The following is a 23,205-nucleotide window of genomic DNA, read 5'->3' on the forward strand; positions in this document are numbered from 1 at the left end:
TCCAGAACTACGCTCGGTCTGATTCATGCGGAGTCATGATACATAGGCAATATCCATAGGATTCGACCATAACCCAAAAGAAAGAAATAGAGTGACAAGTAAAAGATAAAGAAGAGAAAAGGAGAGAAAAAATAAGTGCGAAAAGAAAAGGAAGAAAGAAAAAGAAACTGTGAGAAGGAAACAATGACAAAACAAGAGAGGGAAATGAGAGAGTAAAAAGGAAATCAAGCAAAGAAAGGAAAAGAAAGAAAAAGATAAAAAGGAGAGAAAAGAAAAGGAGAAGAGAAAAAGAGAGAGAAAAGAGAAGTTGCAAATGGAAATAAGGAAAAGCCGGAATGACGCAAGCAACCGATCAAATGCTTAATAGAAACGGTTAACTGCTTAGGTGCATTCACTCCTCAAATATGTGGTTGCCTATCTGTTAAAGCCCTAATCGCTAACAAGTTTGTTATTGATGCAATTCCAGTCAGGCAGGTGGTTAGTTTGATTGGCATTCTGGAACTCACTCCTATAACACCCGGTCCAAAAACAAGCTGAACATGGCCAACCAGGAACTTGAGGCAAGTATTGTCGATCCGTCAAAAGAGGTGGAAGAATCAGAGGTTAATCTGAAAGATGAGTTGTATAAGCTGAAGCAGCAGATGGCTGAAATGTACCAAGCATGGGCAAAAGGGCACCCACCGCCAGTTTACCCCGCCAACCCTGTTTTTATCCCGCCATTGGCTCAAACCCAGGAACCTCTCACTATGAACTCATCTCCGGCCTTTCCCCTCTACCAACAGTGTTATGGCACCACTTCCCATGCATCACAAGCTCCACCACCCAAATAAGTCCCGTACCCTCCTCCACCAGTCACTCTTGTTTTTGTGGCACCTTCACCTGCTACATTACACCGATCCTCTAGTGAGCCTCTATTCCAGACTTATGACAACCAATATTACCCCCCCCCCCCCCCAGAGCCCACTTTCAAGGTTCCCGAACCCTATTCCTACACTCCTCATTTTGACCTCCCTGCGGAAACTGAAAAACCATCTAAAAATCCCGAACAGGAGGAGATGTTTAGGAAAGTTAAAAGCCTGGAACAGTCATTCAGGGACATGCAGGGGTTGGGAGGTCAAGTAAGTGTGGCTTACAAAGATCTATGTCTATTTCCAGATGTGCAATTGTCGGCAGGGTTTAAGATGCCTAAGTTTGATTTGTATGATGGGCACGGTGATCCAGTGGCACATTTGAGAGGTTTTTGTAGCAAAATGAGGGGAGCTGGCGGGAAAGACGAGCTGCTAATGGCGTATTTCAGTCAAAGTCTGAGTGGATCAGCGCTAGAATGGTATACTCGGTAAGATCACGGAAGATGGTACACATGGGATGATCTAGCCTAGGCATTTGCTTGCCTTTTCCAGTACAATCTCGAGATTATTCCGGATCGTCTGTCTTTGACAAATATTGAGAAAAAGCACAATGAAAGTTTCAGGTAATATGGTTTTAGGTGGAGAGAGCAGGCAGCAAGGGTTGACCCTCCAATGAAAGAAAGTGAAATGGTGGATTATTTTCTGCAGGCCTTAGAACCTACTTATTACGATCATCTGGTATCAGATGTAGGCAAGTCCTTCAATAAAGTGGTAAAGATGGGCAGTATGGTAGAAGAAGGGCTCAAGACAAACAAAATCATGAGTTACTCGGCTATTAAGGCAACCACCCAGGCCATTCAAAGCGGAACTGGGGGAGTAATTGGAAAGAAGAAGAAAGAGGATATAGCAACGATTGATATAGCAGCTTGGTTTGGACCCAGGGGTCCATCACATTACTATAGCCAGCCTCGACCCCACCACTAAACCTACCCTCATACCCCATATAGCCCACCACAACACTACTACCCACCATCAAACCCCCATTTTTTTGTCCACCATGCCCAAACATACAGCCAACCTCCGACCCACGCACAATGGCATGCGCCAGTCCCATAAAATACATACCCAGCTCTACAAAATGCCTATACACCCCTAAGAGCCTACCGGAACCCTCCTAGATCAGGTTTCCGGCCCAACCAAGCATTTAAGAATGAGAGGTTGCAAAAGAAGAAAACTTTCACTCTATTGGGAGAATCCTATACCAGTTTGTTCCACAGGTTGCAACAATTGGGTATGCTGAGTCCGATCGAGCCAAAACTGTCAAATCCTCTCCCGAGGAACCTTGATCATTCTGTGAGTTGCGAATATTGTTCTGGCACTTCGGGGCACGATACAGAGAAGTGCTGGCAATTAAAAACAGCTATTCAAGAGCTCATTGATACTAATAGGATTGAGGTCCAAGCTCCGGAGGCACCCAATATTAACCAGAATCCGTTGCCAGCCCATCCTGAGACCAATATGATTGAGATAGTGCATAGGGTAGGGGAACCCAAGAAGCTTTCACATACCGTCATGATGATCCGGTCCAGTGAAGTCAGGCCGGTTGAAAAGCCAACAAGTGAGAAATCAGTGATTCGGTTGAGCTCAACCAAGGAAAACAGTGAACCATCTGCAGTAGCCAAAAAGGGGACCCCAAGTTATGTGGCAATAAAACAAGAAGTAGCCAAAGTGGTTGTGCCAGGAGTGACGAACAAGCCTGTTGTAATTGTGGAAGGTGCCCGCATAGACCCTGTCATTATCAAGTCGGTAACTCAATTACCGATAGTTAACAGCAGGGCGGTCCCGTGGAATTATGAACGAGTGACAGTGACTTACAAGGGGAAAGAAGTTAAAGAAGAAGTTTGTGAGACCCATGGTTTGACTCGATCGGGGAGATGCTTTGACCCCGAAGAATTGAGAAAAGCTAATAGCTCCAAAGACAACCCAGTGCTAGTAAAGAAAGCTGTGACCGAAGAAGAAGCAGAGGAATTCTTGAGAAAGATGAAAGTACAAGACTATTCCATTGTGGAGTAGTTGAGGAAGACACCGGCTTAGATCGCACTATTGTCATTATTGATCCATTCAGACGAGCACCGTCGGGCTTTGATGAAGATCCTGAATGAGGCCCACGTTCCTAACAAAATCTCAGTAAACCACCTGGAAAAGATAGCTAACAAGATATTTGAGGTAAACAGAGTCACTTTTTCTGATGATGAGTTGCCCATGGAGGGCACGGAGCACAATAGAGCCCTCTATCTCACGGTGAAATGCAAAGATTCTGTGGTTACCCGAGTACTGGTCGACAATGGTTCCAGTGCGAACATTTGCCCTCTCTCCAATTTGAACAAAAATTGAAGGTGGATGATGAAAGAATTCACAAGAACAGTATCTGCATTCGGGGATTCGACAGTGGAGGGAAAGATTCAGTCGGGGACATAGTGGTCGAGCTTATAATAGGGCCTGTTGAATTTACCATGGAGTTCCAGGTGCTCGATGTGGTTGTTTCTTACAGTCTGCTGTTGGGTCGGCCTTGGATTCATGCTGCAAAAGCGGTCTTGTCTACTCTGCATCAAATGGTCAAGTTTTAATGGGATAGACATGAAATTGTTGTGCACGGCAAGGATAATTTGTGTGCCCACAGTGATGCCATTGTTCCGTTCATAGAGTTTGAAGACGACAAGGGGCCATGGGTTTATCAGGTTTTTGACACGGTATCGGTAGAGAAAATTCCATAAGGGAAGTGCGTTCCAGCGCCGAGGGTAGCCGCTGCTGCAGTCATGGTAGCCGTTGAAATGTTGAAAAATGGTTTTGTACCAGGCAAGGGTTTGGGTGCATCTCTACAAGGTATCGTACAGCCGGTGTCTCTCCCCAAAAACTTGGATACATTTGGTTTGGGGTTCAAGCCCACAGTTGCAGACATAAAAAGAGCCAGAAAGTTGAAATAGAGGGCATGGGTCCTCCCAAAGCCCATCCCACGTCTCTCCAGATCATTTGTCAGGCCCGGCGCCAAGAAACGCCTAGCAACGACACTTCCCAGTCCCGTGGTTGGTCCTGATAAGGAGTTGCTTGAAAGGTTTGAGAAATTATTCGACGAGGTGAACATGGTGGCAGCTGGAGAGGGTTCTAGCAAGGTAGATGTCCAATTTGTTGGGCCCGATGCAAATATTAACAATTGGGAAGCTACTCATCTCCCCACCAGGAAGGAGTTTTGGTAGTTTGCTTTGATTTTCTTTCAGTTTATCTGGATTATTCCAGGGTTGTAATTCAAATTTTATGTTCCGTCCGTTTGGATGTATAAACCTTGTTATCTTTTAATTTCAATAAAATGCAATTTCCCTTTTCCTCATTCCTGACAGTTTTATTTTCTTTTCTTCCTTGTACAACTTTTTTTATGTTGGTTTCAATAACATGACATGCATGAGGAATCTTCAGCCCAATCTTAAAAGCCAATCTAATTCGGAAATAGTAATTCAAGAAATAAAGTGTGATAATGAATCAGAATACGACGAGGATGAGGCCTTTGAAGAAATTAGTAAAGAACTAAGCCATTTTGAAGAAAAACCCAAGCCTAACCTAAGTGATACAGAAGCAATCAATTTAGGTGACCCAGACAATATCAGAGAAACTAAGATAAGTGCCCATCTTGAACCTCAACTCAGGGAGGAGATAATTAAAGCATTGGTTGATTACAAAGCTATTTTTGCATGGTCATATGACGACATGCCAGGTTTAAGCACTGATTTTGTGGTTGACAAATTGCCCACTGACCCGGTATTCCCTCCTGTCAAGCAGAAGCCGAGGAAATTTAAAACTGATATGAGTGTGAAGATCAAAGAAGAGGTTACCAAGTAGTTCGATACAGAAGTTATTCGGGTCACTCGATATCCCACTTGGTTAGCCAATGTAGTACATGTGCCAAAGAAGGATGGCAAGACCAGGGTATGTGTCGATTACCGTGATCTCAATAAGGCGAGTCCCAAGGACAACTTTCCACTGCCAAATATCCACATTCTGATTGATAATTGTGCCAAACACGAGATTGGATCTTTTGTGGATTTCTATGTGGGCTATCATCAAATCCTAATGGATGAGGAAGATGCAGCGAAGACGGCATTCATCATGCCATGGGGAACATACTGCTATAGGGTCATGCCATTTGGTTTGAAAAATGCTGGGGCAACTTACATGAGGGCAATGACAACCATATTCCATGACATGATACACAGAGAGATAGAGGTCTATGTGGATGATGTAATCATAAAGTCCAGAAGCAGTCTGATCATGTCAGAGATTTGAGAAAATTCTTCCAAAGGCTTCGCAGGTACAATCTTAAGCTCAATCCTGCAAAATGTGCATTTGGTGTGCCATCTGGAAAATTGTTGGGATTCATAGTCAACCATCGAGGTATTGAATTAGACCCGTCAAAGATCAAAGCTATCCAAGAGTTGCCACCCCCAAGGAACAAGACTGAGGTGATGAGTCTATTGGGGAGATTGAATTACATCAGTAGGTTTATTGCTCAGCTTACGACAACTTGTGAGCCTATCTTCAAACTGTTGAAGAAAGATGTCACGGTCAAGTGGACAGATGAGTGTCAGGAAGCATTTGATAAGATAAAAGGGTACTTGTCAAATCCACCTGTGTTGGTAAAACCAGAATCGGGGAGACCGTTGATTCTGTATTTGATGGTCCTGGACAATTCCTTTGGTTTCATATTGGGTTAGCATGACATCACCGGCAGGAAGGAGCAAGCCATCTATTATCTCAGTAAGAAGTTCACATCTTACGAGGTTAAGTACACTCACCTTGAGAGGACATGTTGTGCCTTAACTTGGGTAGCACATAAGTTGAAGCACTATTTGTCCTTTTACACTACTTACCTCATCTCTCATTTGGATCCATTAAAGTATATCTTTCAGAAGCCTATGCCTACAGGGAGGCTCGCAAAATGGCAAATCTTGCTCACAGAATTTGAAATCGTCTATGTGACTAGGACTGCGATGAAAGCCCATGCATTGGCCGATCATTTGGCTGAGAACCCAGTGGATGAGGAATATGAGCCTTTGAAGACTTACTTCCCTGATGAAGAGGTAATGCACATTGATGAGTAGGGACCAGTTGGGGAGCCAGGGTGGAAACATTTCTCTGACGGAGCTGCTAACATGAAGGGCGTTGGGATAGGAGCCGTACTTATTTCTGAAACGGGGCATCACTACCTTATTACCGCTCAACTTCGTTTCTACTATACTAACAACATGGCTGAGTACGAGGCGTGTATTTTGGGTTTGAGGTTGGTTTCATACATGGGTGTCCAGGAAGTCTTGGTCTTGGGAGACTCGGACCTTCTGGTGCACCAGATCCAAGGGGAATGGGAAACACGGGATTTAAAACTCATACCGTACCGACAATGTTTGCATGATCTTTGTTAACGGTTTTAGTTAGTAGAGTTCAGGCATATTCCAAGGATCCATAATGAGGTTGCCGATGCTATGGCTACTCTGGCATCAATGTTACATCACCCAAATAAGGCTTATGTTGACCCTTTGCATATTCAGATCCATGATCAGCATGCTTACTGTAATGTGGTGGAAGAAGAACTTGACGGTGAGCCTTGGTTTCATGATATCAAGGAATATATCAGGCTAGGGGTGTATCCATTACAAGCCACAGGTGATCAAAAGAGAACAATTCGGCGTTTGGCAAGCGGATTTTTCTTCAGTGGATGGGTTCTATACAAAAGGACTCAGGATCTTGGACTATGAGATGCATAGATGCTAGACAGGCCACAGCTATCATGACCAAAGTACATTCTGGAGTTTGTGGACCACACATGAGTGGGTATGTGCTGGCAAAGAAGATTCTCCGAGCAGGTTATTATTGGCTCACTATGGAGCGAGATTGTATCAGTTTCGTGCGCAAGTGTCATCAGTTCCAAGTGCACGGAGATTTGATCTGTTCCCCACCATCTGAATTGCACACAATGTCTACACCATGGCCTTTTGTTGCGTGGGGCATGGATGTCATTGGGCCAATTGAGCCATCAGCATCAAATGGGAACAGGTTCATTCTAGTAGCCATCGACTATTTCACCAAGTAGGTAGAGGCTAAAATGTTCAAGTCCGTAACCAAGAAAGCGGTGGTTGATTTTGTGCACTCAAATATCATTTGTCGGTTTGGAATACCAAAGGTGATCATTACAGACAATGGGGCTAATCTCAATAGTCATCTGATGAAAGAGGTATGTCAACAATTCAAGATTACGCATCGCAATTCCACCCCTTACCGCCCCAAGGCAAACGGAGCAGTTGAGGCGGCCAACAAGAATATAAAGAAGATACTTCGGAAAATGGTGGAAGGTTCCAGGCAATGGCATGAGAAGTTGCCTTTTGCATTGCTGGGTTATCGCACTTCTGTTCACACTTTAGTAAGGGCAACTCCTTATTTGTTAGTATATGGCACGGAGGCGGTGATACCTGCGGAAATTGAAATCCCGTCCCTTCGGATTGTCGCTGAGGCCGAAATTGATGATGTTGAGTGGGTCAAAACTCTCTTGGAACAGTTGAGTTTAATTGATGAGAAACGATTAGCAGCAGTGTGTCATGGCCAGTTGTATCAACGGAGAATGATAAGAGCATATAATAAGAAGGTGCGTCCGCGGAGGTTTGAAGTGGGTCAGTTAGTATTGAAATGTATCCTTCCTCATCAGGTTGAAGCAAGAGGCAAGTTCGCCCCAAACTGGTAGGGGTCGTTCATCGTGACGAGAGTGTTGTCCGATGGTGCTTTGTATTTAACAGATGTAGAAGGCAAATGTGTAGAAATGGCCATCAATTCTGATGCGGTCAAAAGATATTATGTATGATCTCTTCGGTTAAATTGTGTTTGTTTGTAATTGGCATATTTTGAAGATTGGAATGACGAAGGCATTTTGTTCGGCTATCTAAACACTTTATCCTTTGTTACCCCTTTGAGCCTTATTTATTTTCTTTCATACCCCTCTTTCGAAATCAGTAGCAAAGATCAGATACGCAAGCGTGAGAGACAAGTAAAGGAAAAAAAATAAAAAAGAAAAAAAAGAAGAAAAAAAGAAGAAAACGAAAAAGAAAGAAAAAAACACACAACAAAACAACAAAACAACAAAAGGGAAAAGAAGAAAGAAAAGAAAAGAGGAGAAAGAGGAAGAAAAGGAAAGAAAATCACAACAACAAAGTAATTCCTATGACATGAACTACGTTCGACCTGATACGTAGGCAGCCTCACGGTTCGGTCTCATCAAAACAAAAATCCAAAAGGCCCCGAGCAAGAAACTGGGGCAGAAGTTATGGTTGTTGTGAGAAATCTGATTCCGAAAGTTGTAATTTTTAACCCATTTGAATTGTTTTGAGTCTTTTATACCCTTTCTTTCTAACCCTGTCCAAAAGCTCAAGCTACGGTCCAAAGAAATACCTTCTGATCAGTCTTCGAGAAATGCCAAGGCAAGCAGGCAGAGGTGATTCATATCAGGGGCAACACTCTGGGCCAAGCAGAAAAAATAATGAAAATGAGAGAGTCTTATTGGTGAAAACCCTCACGGGCACCATAAGGCGACGGGAGCTGAGAGAAATAAAAAATGAGAGAGTCTTATTGGTGAAAACCCTCACGAGCATTGTAAGGCGAAAGTGAGTTGAGAGATGAACAAATGAGAGAGGCTAGCTGGTGAAAACCCTTCAGGGCGCCGCAGGCCGAGCAAGGTCAAGGTTTTGGCGAAGAAATCAGATTGTGGAGTTCTGAGGCAACAAAGTATGGCAACTGAAAGTTGGTTGGTTAGACAGACTGGGCCGATTAATCCGAAATGCATGTCATGATCATTGGTGCCAGCTACTCCACTCAGATAAGTCTATTTTCTTTTCCCCCTTCAGATAGTCTTCCAGTTTTGGACTTTTCTTACCCTTCACTCTCCAAGTCATTGCATTTCATTTCTTTTGAGGTTTATTTCCCTACGATGTTCCAATGTTAATTCCGTTTAAGCAAATAAGAAGGAATTTCAAAGCTTACTACCAACTTCCAAAGGTGCACAAGGAATAGGGCGTTCAAGGCATTGCTAAAGATAGCATGATGTGAAGTGGGATAAAAGGTCAGTAGAAGTTCCATCGGTGAAATGGTTTAGTAATTTCGTGGGAAATGTAGAGGTCCAAACAGATGGGTCAGAAATGTAACAACGGTTTGGGTATATAACATCGGGTCGTCCAAGGTCATGGAGGTTTGAAAGTCAGTCGGGGAGTCAAGTGGTTCTTGGCCAGTTCAGGGGAAGTCAGTCAAAACAAAGCACGACAGCGGGGAGGCCACTTTCAGCAAGAATGCCACAAACTAACCACCACATTTTAAACTAACAAGACTTTTCTTTGATTGAAACAGGGGCAGAAAAGTTTTCGATTGTTTGGGGAAACCTTCCGTAGTGGAAAAGCAAGCACCAGACAGGTTTGACTTTGATTTTCAGGACCCTCCTGGAAAATAGGACCTAGTTTAAAATTCAAAACATTCATGAGTAGCAAGATCTAGCATAAGTGCACCCCAAAGGAACATAAGTAGGCTGCAAAGTTTGCATGTTTAAGATTGGATTCAATTAAGAGCTTTCAGGATCCTCCTGAATAATGGGACTTAACTTTAAGGTTTCTATTAGATAACAAGATTTATCATAAGTTCTGTTGTAGGGTAGTATAATTCATCCGTAAAAGTTGTCACTCTTAAGATAAGACTTGATTTTTGATTTTCAGGACCCTCCTGGATAATGGGATGTAGTTTCAAGACCTTCTTAGATAACAAGATTTAGCGGAAGTCATACCTTTAACATATATAATTTAGATTAAAACTGTCGTTTAACTAGGAGTTGTCAGGACCCTCCTGGATAATGGGATCTAGCTTTCAACTTCTTAGAATATTTGGTAATATTATTCGGTCTAACACTCACATATGTGCTCGGCTACCAAACTGGGGCAGAAATTTTTTTTGTTTTGTCTATTTTTGTTGAAATCAGGTACCCACTTGGAAAACAGGGAGAATACAATTCAAGTTTAGTAGTCAGGCGCCCACCTGGAGAGCACGGGAATACAATTCAAGTTCAGCAGTCAGGCGCCCACCTAGAGAGCACGAGAATACAATTCAAGTTCTGTAGTCAGGCGTCCACCTGGAGAGCACGGGAATACATTTCAAGTTCAGCAGTCAGGAGCTCACCTGAAGAATAGGGAATACATTTCAAGTCAGCAATTAGGAGCCCACCTGGAGAACAAGGGAGTATAACTCAAGTTTTAGCTTTCAAGTTCTTATTGATATTTCGTAATGTGGTTCATTTTACACTTACATATGTGCCCAGATACCCAAACTGGGGCAGAAAAATTTTCTTTGTTTTTTTCTATTTTGTTGAAGTTAGGAGCCCGCCTGGAGAGCAGGGAATACATTTCAAGTTAGAAGTCAGGAGCCCGCTTGGAGAGCAGGGAAAACATTTCAAGTTAGCAGTCAGGAGCCCGCCTGGAGAGCATGGGAATACATTTCAAGTTTAGCAGTCCGGAGCCCGCCTGGAAAGCATGGGAATACATTTCAAGTTCAGCAATCAGGAGCCCGCCTGGAGAGCATGGGAATATATTTCAAGTTAGCAGTCAGGAGCCCGCCTGGAGGGCATGGGAATACATTTCAAGCTCAGCAATCATGAGCCCGCCTGGAGAGCATGGGAATACATTTCAAGTTCAGCAATCAGGAGCCCGCCTGGAGAGCAGGGACTACATTCAAGTTCAGCAGTCAGGCATCCACCTGGAGAAAGGAAAAACATCTCAAAGTGTAGTTGGCAGTCAGGCATCCACCTGGAGAAAGGGAAAACATCTCAGATTACAATTCAAGGCGGCAACAAAGGGATTTCACCGGAAGAATACAAGTCAACAAGGCAACAAGAACCACAAGAATCAAGTTCGAAGATATAGATAGGATCTCTTGTAAAACTCATAGAGCATAGTTTATTCTAGCTTCTTTTATTTTTGACATGGTGTAATGAGGGAGTTCGGTAAGCAGTAGCAGCAATAGTGAAATAGTAGCTTCATGGTAGTCCCAGCTACCAGACATTCTTGAACTACACTGACCTGATTCCTTTTTAGTCAAGGATATGTAGGCAACCTCAGAAGCAGGGTGTGGTCAACTCTTTCAAAAATGCTTCCCACGGAGTATTCAAATGGGCAAAAATTGCTCATATCCGCTCACTTTATCTTTGCTCGAAAACTCTGCGTGTTTCCGAGCAAAGAGGGGAAGCTGTGAGCACGTGATTTTTGCCCTATATGAATTACTCCCACAAATTCAAAATAAAAAAATTTCTTCATTGCTTGCAATATTGTGGATTTTTGTGGCATTTTTCTGTCAAAGTGTTTGCATTGATCTGTGCATATTTACTTTATTTAGTTAATGAAAATACAAAAAATATGTTGCATGTGCAATTAGGGTTTAACTTTGCATTTTTAAGAATTAATTAGTAATTAGTTATTTTATAAAATGGGAAAATCAAAAAAAATAGTTTAATTTGCACTTTTAATCTTATTTTTGATTTTTGAGTAGTTTTCTTTTAATTTGATTTTGTTTGTTATTGTGACAATTATTATTTAGGTTAATTGGTGTTTTTGATAGGGTAATTAGGTTTTAGGATTTAATCTAGATTTTAATTTAATTTTGAAAAAAAAAAAGAAGAAAAAGAATTGTTGGAAAATTGATTTGAAATTAGAAAAGATGAAAGGCAAAGAATAAGAAGTTAGTTGGGTCATGTTTAATTTAAAAATTCTCAGGCCCAAATCCTTTCCTCTCTGAAACCCGCTCCAGTTCGGCCATAACCCGGTCCAGCCCCACCCCAACCTAAACGACGTAGTTTGGTAATTGTCAATCCTGGTCGTTCATCTCCATCTATCCAACGGTTAGGAACTAAAGACCCAATTCCCTTATATCTGTCCGAAAATCTCAGAGACGGGTCAGCTTCCCCATCTCCCATCTCTTTTATATCTCTCAACCCTAATCAGCCCTAGGTTCCGTCATTTTCACAAAGCAAAGGAGCTCCATTCTCCACCAAAATCCGGCTCTACAACCCTCCTTCACCCCTGACCCTTAATCTCTCACCATAATTATTCAAATCATCACCAAACGGAGTCAAGTCTGGATCTGAAAGGGGAGAAGAGGAAACGAATTTTTCCAGTTTTGACAAGAGGTTTGGAGTCGAAACTGGTCTTGCTCATCCATTCTTAACAAGAACGCATGATTGAGACTAATTTTGGCTCAAAATCGAGAAGTCTGAAGTCTTTCAAACTATGTTCATTCGCGTCTGTTCTTAGGTACCCTCGTTCTTCTCCTTTTATCCATTCTTTTGTTCTTCATTCCATCTTCTTCCGTTCATCTTTTCTATTCCTTGTTATTGTTCATTTGTTGAAGCAATTTCTGTTGGCATGATTAAAGTAAGAGCATGTTAGTTGCATTTATTTAATTTTCATGTTTAGTGTTAGATAATTCTTTTTCTTTTTTGTTGTTTCTGACTTCAGTTCGAAACTAGGTAGTTTTATTGTGAATTACTGAATTAGGTTGGATTCCTGTTAAAATTGAAAGCCCAAAGAGAAGGGAAGTCAGTCCGGGTCGCAAGCCTAGGTTTGGGGCTGAATCTTGGGTCAACTTGACCCATATGGTATGCTGCAGTAAAAACAAGGGAATTGGAGGTTAATTTGGGTAGTCTAGGTAAAGAATCTTTTGTTAACTAACTAGGAAGCTTCCTAGAAACTGGGGTGGGGGCTGTTGTAATAATCTGATGACTACATTAAGGGTAGTTCAGCAAAAAGGAAAATTGGCTAGGGATTGTTAAGCAAACAAAAAAATTCAAAAAGGGTCTAAGTGCAAATTTGTTGCCCTACCTCTTTGCCTATAAAGGCATCTCTTCCTTGCCATTCAAGGCAGATTTTAAGAGACAAAATTCCAGAAAAATACAAACGGGTAAAAACTGGATGAGAACGCTGCTTCATGAAGCTTTTCTGCTTAAAATCTCGAGATCTTCATCTTGCTGAAGCAATTCATGCCTTATTTGGGTGTGAAATGGATTGAGATCGAGACTTGGTTTGAAGATTCCTGGTTTACTGTTTGACTGAAGTTGGTTTCTGGACTATTGTACCTCATTTGCTGGGTTTAAAATTGGTCTTCTAGTTCATTTCTTATTGCTGGGTTCTACTCTTGTTGTTGTTGCTTGCTTTCACCTTTTTCCTTTCGGCAATTTCCAGGTACACCTTCAAAACTTGTCGTGGAAGTGAATGTTGACTAGCATTTATGAAGATCTGGAAACTCAAGTTGAGGTTGAAATGGAAACATTAAATTTTGATGTAATTACCGCTAGTTACTATCATTATGTGTGATTAAATGCTTCAGTTTTGTGGTAATTTAGTTTCTGGTTTATGTTGGGTTGCTAGTTCATGCTAATAGCTTAGGGTGGTTTAGTTATTTAGATTCAGTGTGTAATTTCAGAGTATTGGGTATTGTGATAGTGTTTGAATTCGATTTGTATGAATGAACTCTTAAACATTTTGTAAAGGGAAAATGCTTGAAGGTGTCAGTTAGTTTCCTTGGTTTGAAATCAAGGCTTATTGTATTGAGTGGTGTCCATGACTCTGCTTTGCACTTCGAAAGGCATCACAGTATTGCGTTTAGTCAAAACAGCTTTTTAATGGTCTATGTTAGTTCCAATCCCATCTGTTTGTTTGTGGGAAATTAGTTTAAGAAAAAATTAAAATGCAAGCATGGGCATTTCATTAATTATGTCGTCAATGTAGTTTCAGTATAGAGGGTAATAAGTTACAGGTTCTTGGGCTTGTCTCATGAGCCCAATAACTTGGGTTGTTATCGTAAGGCCTTTCACTTAGTAAATTTGATTCAAAATGCAGGCTGGGATAAAATTGGAAGTTCATGTTAGTTAACTTATGCTTGAATATTGAAAGTTAGAGGTGAAATCGTTAATATAATAGCATGTCTCAATTAGATTTGCATTCTGATGATATCGATTTTTTGTTTTTGTGTGTCTAAAATCTGGGCTTAAGTAAGCCCAGTAAGGGAGCGTCCCTTTTTACTTGTTTGGATGCCTTGAAATCCTAATATATGCTCTTTCGGAGATTGGGGGTTCCCTTGGGCCTAAACCAGAAGACATGGGCCAGTGGGGTTATATGCTATCGCGTTCTGGGCTTTCTCTTTTACAATTGATTCTTGGGCCCCAATCTGGGCCTAAGCTTTGAAAGATGAAGTATAGATAGCCTTATAATTAATAAGTTGGATTTGAGCATTGACTTAAAAATAGCCATAGTTTCTTCAAATTTTACTTGGTTAGTGGAGATGTGCCATGCCTAACAAAAATGACAATTACATGGCCCTCATTTAGTTAATTTTCCTTAGAATTCGAGGCGAGTCGTTTAGTTGAAATTTCTTTGGCCCTCGCAAAATTACAAATGTGTAACTACTTTAGGCACGTTAGTTTAATAATTTACCTTCCTAAATTTGGGTGCGCATTTATGTGACCCAAATCCAAATCTCAACAACGTTAGATAAAATATGTCATGGACCGCGGGTTTATTTATGTGACGTGGTTCAAGACGTGTTTTAAATGACGTTGAATCTTTTTAAAAATATTTGAATGAAAGTGGCTATAAAGTTGAAATTGAACCATAGGCTAAAACATGTATTAAAATCAGGTAATAGGCCAATTGTAACAGTTGAGCGACCGTGCCAGAACCACAGAACCCGGGAATGCCTAACACCTTCTCACGGGTTAACAAAATTCCTTACCCGGATTTCTAGTTCGCGGACTATAATATAGAGTCAATCTTGTCCTCGATTCGGGATTCTAAACTGGTGACTTGGAACACCATAAATTATTCCCAAGTGGCGACTCTGAATATTTTAAATAAATAATCTCGTTTCGATTGTCACTTTAAGTTGGAAAAAACTCCCTTATACCCCTTACAGGGTGTAGTGAAAAAGAAGGTGTGACAGTGGGTCGCGTGTATCGGCACTGTTTAGTGACTATCGGGGTTTGGAGACCCGAGTGGATCTTTTGTTGCTTGGTATGTTAGATCTTGGATTTGATATCAGTTATAGATTGGTTGTCTCAGCATTGTGTCATTCTGGGCGATTGCGCTAAGGCGGCAATGTTGGCTATGACGGGAATGCCATGAATTGAGTGGCGAGATTCGACGGATTTCATGTTCTAGTAGGGTGGTTTTATATTCCGAAGACCCAGCGGATGTTTCGGAAGGATTGTCTTTCTTATTTGGGCTTTTGTGATGGATGTTAGTGCAGAGACTCCTACCATTGATTCATGTCCGATGGTGAGGGACTTTTTGGATATGTTCTTGTGGTCGGGCATGTCGCCAGGCAAGTTTGTTGATTTCGGTATTGATTTGATGTCGGACACTTTATCGTATGGCATGGGCAGAGTTAAAGGAGTTGAAGGAGAAGCTTCAAGGTTTCCTTGATAAGGGGTTCGTTGGCAGACCAATGTGGATGTGTGTTCTAACTTGAGTTGCCTTGGTTGGATCCGAGTTGTATTTGTTGAGGGATATGTTTATTCGATTGTTATTGAGCTTGTTAGTAATATGGGGAGATCTATGAGTTACCTTTCCATGTTGCGAGGCATTGGGATTTGTTGGTTATAGGCACATGTGGTGCGGTGTTATTGGGGTCTCTCAGTGGAATTCGAGCTGGAGGAGTATTGGATATTGCTTGGCGGATGGCTCATCGGTTGTGTCCTTTCGGGTTGTATAATGTTATGTCAATTGTTTTGACGTGGTAGATGATTTGCTTTGGTTCTAGACATCAAATCGCTCGTCATTGTCGATGTTGAGCATAGTGACTTAAGGTGTTCCATGTGGACCAGTGCTTGGGTAGGGTCGCGCATTGGAGCGATGCTATGAGGAGGATGACCCTTCGGGTTGGATTCGTGCGTTCTGTTTCTATGATGTGTGACGGGTTCTTAGCATTGTGTGTGGTGGTTCTGGTGAGCTTACGGTACAGCTCTTTCAGTTGAGTCATTTTCATGATTTAGGTATGTTCGGATTGTTGCTTATCGGTGTGCGGATTGCACGAGTTGTGGCCTTAGATGGTGTTGATGTGTCATGTCACCAGAATAGTTGTGTTGGATTAGATGTGATCGCTGGGATCTAGAATGAATACAAACGGATTCGGTTTCAGTGTGTTGGAAGGATAATATCAAGGTTCGGCTTAGAAATTTTCTATGGTCCTTGCCAAATGAGAAGTGGATTCATGAATGGTTGATCTGAGAAATAGTTATGGTTTATTGCATGTTTCATTTATCATTGGCAGTATATGAAAGTGTTGGAATGAGACTTTAGTTGATAAGAGGTTTTCTATCGGTATTCGGTTGTTGTGTGCAGCTGTTGTGATTAGAAGTTATCGCTGCAAGCGTTTGATTTAAGTGGTATATCATGTAATTGCACCTGAGGTTGCAGGTATGGGTTATTACAGCTTGTTCGGGCTCATTCAGAGTATAGATGTGAGATTCTGATCTCGTGGATGATTTCAGAAGTGGAAATGTGGTTCTAAGGTTTATGGGCTAGGTTGGATTGTGAAATTCAGTTACATCATATTATCAGACCTATATAAGATAGGGTGACATGGGATCACCCCCGTGTATGTACATAGTAAGGTTATTCAGCGATTGGTTGGCTTTTGAAACAACTCTAAGCACGTTCAAGGACGAACGTATGTTTAAGTGGGGGAGGATGTAACGACCCGATCGGTCGTTTTGAGTTTTTTCACTTCCCACTCCAGTTCTCGGTCATGACTTGCCCTGTGTGATGTATTATGACTTATATAAATCGTTGTTTTTGGTTTTCAGGGTAATCAGAATGAATTTGGAAGAACAGTTCTCAGTTTGAAGCTTGAAATTTGAAAAGTTTGACCAAGATTTGAATTGTTGGTATAAATCTCGGATCAGAATTTTTATGATTTGGTTAGCTCCGTTACGTGATTTGGGACTTAGGAGCGTGATCGGAATGCATTTTGGAAGTCCGTGGAAGGTTTAGGCTTGAATTGGCGAAATTGAGATTTTGGCATTTTCCGGTTGATAGGTGAGAATTTGATATAGGAGTTGGAATGGAATTCCGAGAGTTGCAATAGTTCCATTGTGTCATTTGGTATGTGTGTGAAAAATTTCAGGTTATTCGGATGTAGTTTAGTTGGGTTTTTTATCAAAAGCGTAATTTGGAAGATTTTGGAATTCTTAGGCTTGAATCCGATGCGAATTTGGTGTTTTGATGTTGTTTTGAGCATTCCGAAGGTTGGAACAAGTTTGAATGAGGTTATGGGATATGTTGGTATGTTTGGTTGAGGTCCCGAGGACCTCAGGTGAGTTTCGGGTGGTCAATCGGACCATTTTATGATGTTTGGAAATGCAGAAAAACTGTTGTGTGTTGCAGAGGATTTAGACCTTCGCGTTCGCGAAGGGTTAGCTGGAGAAGGCTGAGATTTTGGCCTTCGCGTTCACGAGGAAGGATCCACGTTCGTGAAGGGTTGGGCGATTGGTCATCGCGTTCGCGTGAAGTGGACCGCGTTTCGCGTAGAGGAATTTGGCAACTGAGCTTCAGGGTATTTTTATTCATCGCGTTCGTGAGTGAGGTAACGCAATCGCGAAGGGTCAAGCTGAGGAGCCATCATGTTCGCGATGGGCAGGTCGCGATCGCAAAAGAGGAAATTTTGGTCAAAGTTGAATTGTGCTTCGCGAACGCGAGGCATTGACCGGGTTCGTGAAGAAGTTTTTTGATGGGGCAGAATGTTTAAATAGCCATTGTCCGCGATTTTGGGGCTATCTTTCACCATTTTTGGGCGATTTTGGAGCTTTTTGAGAGGATTTGAAGAGGGATTCAAGAGATAACACCTAGAGGTAAGATTTTTGAACTCAACACTCGATTATTTTGTGAATTCTACCTAATTAATCATGGAATTTAAGCCTAGTATTGAAGAACAAGGGCTTGTAATTGGAGATCTAGGATTTGGGATTTGAGGGGTCGTTTGTGGTTGGATTTTGGTACTTTTGATATGTATGAACTCGTTAGAGGATGAGGATTCTATTGATGTGACTTTTATCAGATTCCGAGACGTGGGCTCGGGGCCGGGTTTGAGCAATTTCAGGATTTTTGATGTAAATTGGATATTTTCAAGTGAGCTTTGTTCCCTTAGCATATTTTAATAGTTATGTACTAATTATGGCTAGATTTGAAGCATCTGGAGGTCGATTCGTGAGGGCAAAGGCATTGCGGGCTAGAGTTTGATCAGATCGAGGTGAGTAATGATTGTAAATGTTATCCTGAGGGTATGAAACCCCGGATTGCACATCATTGTGCTATATTGAGGTGACGCACACGCTTGATGACGAGCGTGGGGTCGTGCACTATTAGGGATCGTGACTTAGTCCGTCCCGATGCGTATTTGACTAAAAATTATTTGCTATCATCATGTTTTGGGCTGAATGCCATATTTGGGCCTCGTGCCAACTATTTGAATCCTTAGGGGATTGTTATTGATATTTCATCATTGTTTTGACTTTATACTTGTACTCAGTCATACTATAATCTATTGTTTTCATAACTCAGCTATGTTTACTCTGTTTTAACATACTAAATGATATTTCAAATAATATTTTGGGCTGGGCATCATGTTTTACAGTTGCCCGGGTGGCTTATGTGATTTTGACTGAGTAAGACCGAGGGCCTGTGTTGTGAGGATACTTTTGGGTCGGGCTACACGCTGCAATGGTGATACACTAATCATGATTATGAGGCCGAGGGGCCTGAGATTTGCACGCCACGAGGTGACTTGTTGATATGAGGTCGATAGCCTAGTGATGATGCGACGAGATGGCTTGATATTGAGCTTGGGCCATAAGGGGCCCCTCCAGGAGTCTGCACACCCTCAGTGAGTACGGGTACCTATTGTGATGTGAGATATAGCCCGAGGGGCAGATTTGTTGACATTGTGCCCGAGTGGCGAACCTTTATGTGTTTATCTTTCTTATTTGCCTGTCATTTGTTTGTTTAAATGTTAGAAAGGCATTTCATGAAGTTTAAACTAAACTAAAATGATTTTTACATATCTTTACTGATTCACTATTTTACTGACTTTTACTGCTTCATTATAGCCTGTAATGTGCCTTACATGATTTCATATTTCTCAGTCTTTATTTATGATTATTACTCACTAAGTTGGAGTACTCACTTTACTCCCTGCACCCCGTGTGCAGATTCAGGCGTTGTAGATCCTGTTTGCGGGAGCTGAGAGCTCTCGGCAGATTTCGGAGTTCACGAAGTAGCTGCTCGGTGTCCGCAGCCCCGTGTTTCTCTCCCTTTATCTCATTTCTTTCTCTTTCAGTGATTCTGTAATAGCTTTGTAGACATTTCAGACTTGTATTAAATTGATAGATTTTTATGACTGGTGATGCCCCGGTATCGGGCTGTGTTGGGTTTTATTTCCGCAAACTGTAATGTTCACTGCTTACCGTTGGATTATTTATTAAGTTTTAGACTTAATTCTTATTGCTTAATTGCTTAAAAACTGAAATGGGAAAGTGTCGGCTAGCCTTGTCTTCACAAGAAGTGTCATCACAACCGGTCCGGGTTTAGGGTCGTGACAGAAAGGTTATGGCATTATATACGCACCACTATCTGATCAGCTGGTATACGTTGATGATTTTGCCCATAGTAGCCAAGATGATATGATGGGATGCCCTTAGAGGCTGATGAGGTTATGAAACATGTACCTATGCACGACATGACATTCATACGCATATGCATGATACCATAATTATTTAATGATTTACAAAGTTATTCAGACTTACAGGTGAAGTTATTTACTCGATATTTCCTCCATGTCTGTTATGTACTTATTTATGTGCCTTACATACTCAGTACATTATTTGTACTGACGTCCCTTTTTGCCTAGGGACATTGCGTTTCATGCCCGCATGTCCCGATAGACAGGTTGAGAGCCCTCCAAGTAGGCTATCAGCTCAGGGGAAGATGTTGGTGCGCTCCATTTGCTTCGGAGTTGCTTGTTTGGTTAGTATGAGTTTGATGTGTATTGTTTGGTATGGCAGGACTCTATCCCAACCTTTATGAAAATTATGTATTCTTAGAGACTTGTAGATATATGTCATGTACGTAAAAGATTGTATGGCCTTGTTGGCCTATGTTAAGTGTTCAAGTGGTTATTTTGGTCTTAGAGGCCAATATATCTTATGTATAAGTTGGCATTACCTGTTGTATTCTACCTACTTCACGGCAGCCTCTTCGGCTCAGTTATTTATGATAGTATGACATGAAAAGATACATTATGTTGGTACTCGGTTGAGTAAGGTACCTGGTTCCCGTCGCGGCCCATCGGTTTGGGTCGTGACAATATCCTTAACTTAAGTAGTTTCTCAACTAATGATCCAAAACACACCTGAGCCCCTCGGGACTCTATCTAATCTTACCAACAAGTACAAATGCATTATCTAAACTTATCCAAAGCCTCAAAATACCCATGGCAACATCACAATAAAGAATCGAAGCTCACACCGAATAGAATTTCTCTTAAGTTGTTAAATATTTATTCTTTCAAAAGAGTATCTGAATCATACTTAAACACTTCGGATTGCTTTCAAACTTTACACACAAGTTTAATTCAACTATATAGACCTATCCAAAGTCTCGGAACACCGATTAGAGTCCAATAACATCAAAGCAACTCTTTGTCAAACTTATGAACTCTTAAGTTCTTCAAATTGTCAACTTTCGATAAATAGTGTCGAATTCTATTAGGAACCTCCCAAACTAAATCCGAACATACGTACAAGTACAAAATCATCATACAAACCTATCGGAACAATCAAAACCTGATTCCGAGTCCGTTTAACCAAAAGTCAAACCTTGGTCAACTCTTCCAACTTAAAACTTCTAAAACGAGAATCATTCTTCCAAAGCAATCCTGAACCGCTCGAAAATCAAAACCAACCATACATTCAAGTAATAATACATAATATGAAGCTATTCAAAGTTTCAAACAACCGAATGGAACATTAAATCTCGAAACGATCAGTCGAGTCATTATATTCTTCCCTACTTAATCATACGTTCTTCCTCAAACGTGCCAAGAGTCGTTATAGCCATCAAATTGATGTATAAACTTTCCATAAACATACCCATGAGTGATCCCACATAACCTCAACCAATATAAGTCCGATAACACAATCTAACCGAAGATCTTTACCTCAACCTTAGCTTACAAACCTTAGAACCCAAGCTCCAACTTTCGAAATTCATTATAATACTTGATTCTCGCATCTATATGCTATATAAGTCTGAATCAAGTTGCATCAAGCCATAACCATATCCCAAGTATAATTATATGATATTCCACATAATCCAGATACACATAGCAATAACTCCTGACCATAATAGCTGCTCAAATAGAAAACCCGGTACCGGTATCTAACCTTCTATCAATTAAAACCTTGTTCCAAATCTCTGTACACTACCAATGAGGAAAGAAATATGCAGAAACTCATAACCACCCATCGCATCAACAAGTCATGGAGCTCTCTTGCCCGACAAGAACCTTAGTCGAAATCTAAGCTGACTAGTGACGTTATTCTTCCAAACATGCCTTAATCAAATCTGATGACACTCATTTTAGGCCCACTAACTTTACCTCATCCAATACAAGTTTTTCTAACAACATGCCACACCAATCCTACCTAGAGCCACTTACCATGCAATTTGTGTACCAAACAAGCAACAACTCGGATGTACCCAATGATGGAAAGGAATCAAATGATAGAATCGCCCCCCAAGCTCAACCAGTTACACCACGAAGCGCAATGCTATGAACCCATCACACAAAGGAGAAACTAAACACACATATAAGCACAAGGATCCAATCCCAACATAACTCCGCCGAGATGCGTGACCCAATCCAAACATCGTTTCACATGGAATACCTTGAGGCATGAGTCTCACAATCAATAACCATATGCGTAATATTCAAAAAACACGCGAGGCGCATGAACATAACCATGGAAAAATGTATATCACTATATATATACCACAAACAAGAAGACCATAACCAAGGCACAATCAATCATTCAACACCCTAGGAGCTATCTCGCTGGAATTTCGCCACAAAGCCCAAACATACTGCATCATGTGTGAAAATAATCAACAATCTCCAAAGTCACCGTATCATAGGAGAGTAACACATGGAACACATCAGAACATGAATAAGATCAACCCTAATCGATGACACCACCATCAGCATTAGTTGTGCTGAGTAAACAAATCCGAACTGATGTAGAATACATATTCTCGTTAGACCTCAATTCTGATCCTCCCGAAATAAGTAGATAGCCTCCGAAAAGCCCACAATAACAACTCTATAGCACGTACCATCAGTCATCAACTCTTAGCATACTTTCACGGTCCGCAACCAAGGAACAAGCTTCCTTTTAGAATCCTCTTAGTCTTCAGATCCTTAAAATACCATAATCTCCATATCTGATCCCAACTACACTACTCAAATGACTAACATATTCATCATTCACGATCATCCCACGAGAAATACTTGTATCATTATTTCGTGCCACAAGGCAAAATCTATACATCAGCGATCGATCAATCAAGCGATTACCGTAATACTAGTCAGGAAACCGTAAGTCGAAGCACAGTGCGCCTTCTGGAGTGCACACCCTTCTCAAGTGGTATCTAATAATGCTAGCATTCTTCTAAACATCTGAAATCGTCCATGTTATCTAGATCTCTTGACCCCATCCAGGAGAAAAGATGATAATGCGCAGCGTATCCCTTATGTCGGTAGACATCCGGCTCAAGCCGTGGTCGACACTATCAAGAACTCTTCGAAACTCGTCCTCACATAACCAAAGTCAACTCTTTGTCAAACCTATGAACTCTTAAGTTCTTCAAATTGTCAACTTTTGACAAATAATGTCGAATTCTTCTAGGAACCTCTGAAACTAAATCCGAACATATGTACAAGTGCAAAATCATCATACAAACCTATTGGAACAATCAAAACCCGATTCCGAGTCTGTTTTCCCAAAAGTCAAACCTTGGTCAACTCTTCCAACTTAAAGCTTCTACAACTAGAATGTCGACTGACCAAATTATAATAAATATTTATACCTAATTTAATATATTTTTCTCTCTCCTCTCACTTATCGTCTACCAAACTTTGCATTGTTAGTTTTCGCATGCATCATTGTATTTCGATCCCAACACTCTTCTGGTAT

This window comes from Nicotiana tabacum, chromosome 1 (genome assembly GCF_000715075.1).
Source record: "Nicotiana tabacum cultivar K326 chromosome 1, ASM71507v2, whole genome shotgun sequence".
Lineage (NCBI taxonomy): Eukaryota > Viridiplantae > Streptophyta > Magnoliopsida > Solanales > Solanaceae > Nicotiana > Nicotiana tabacum.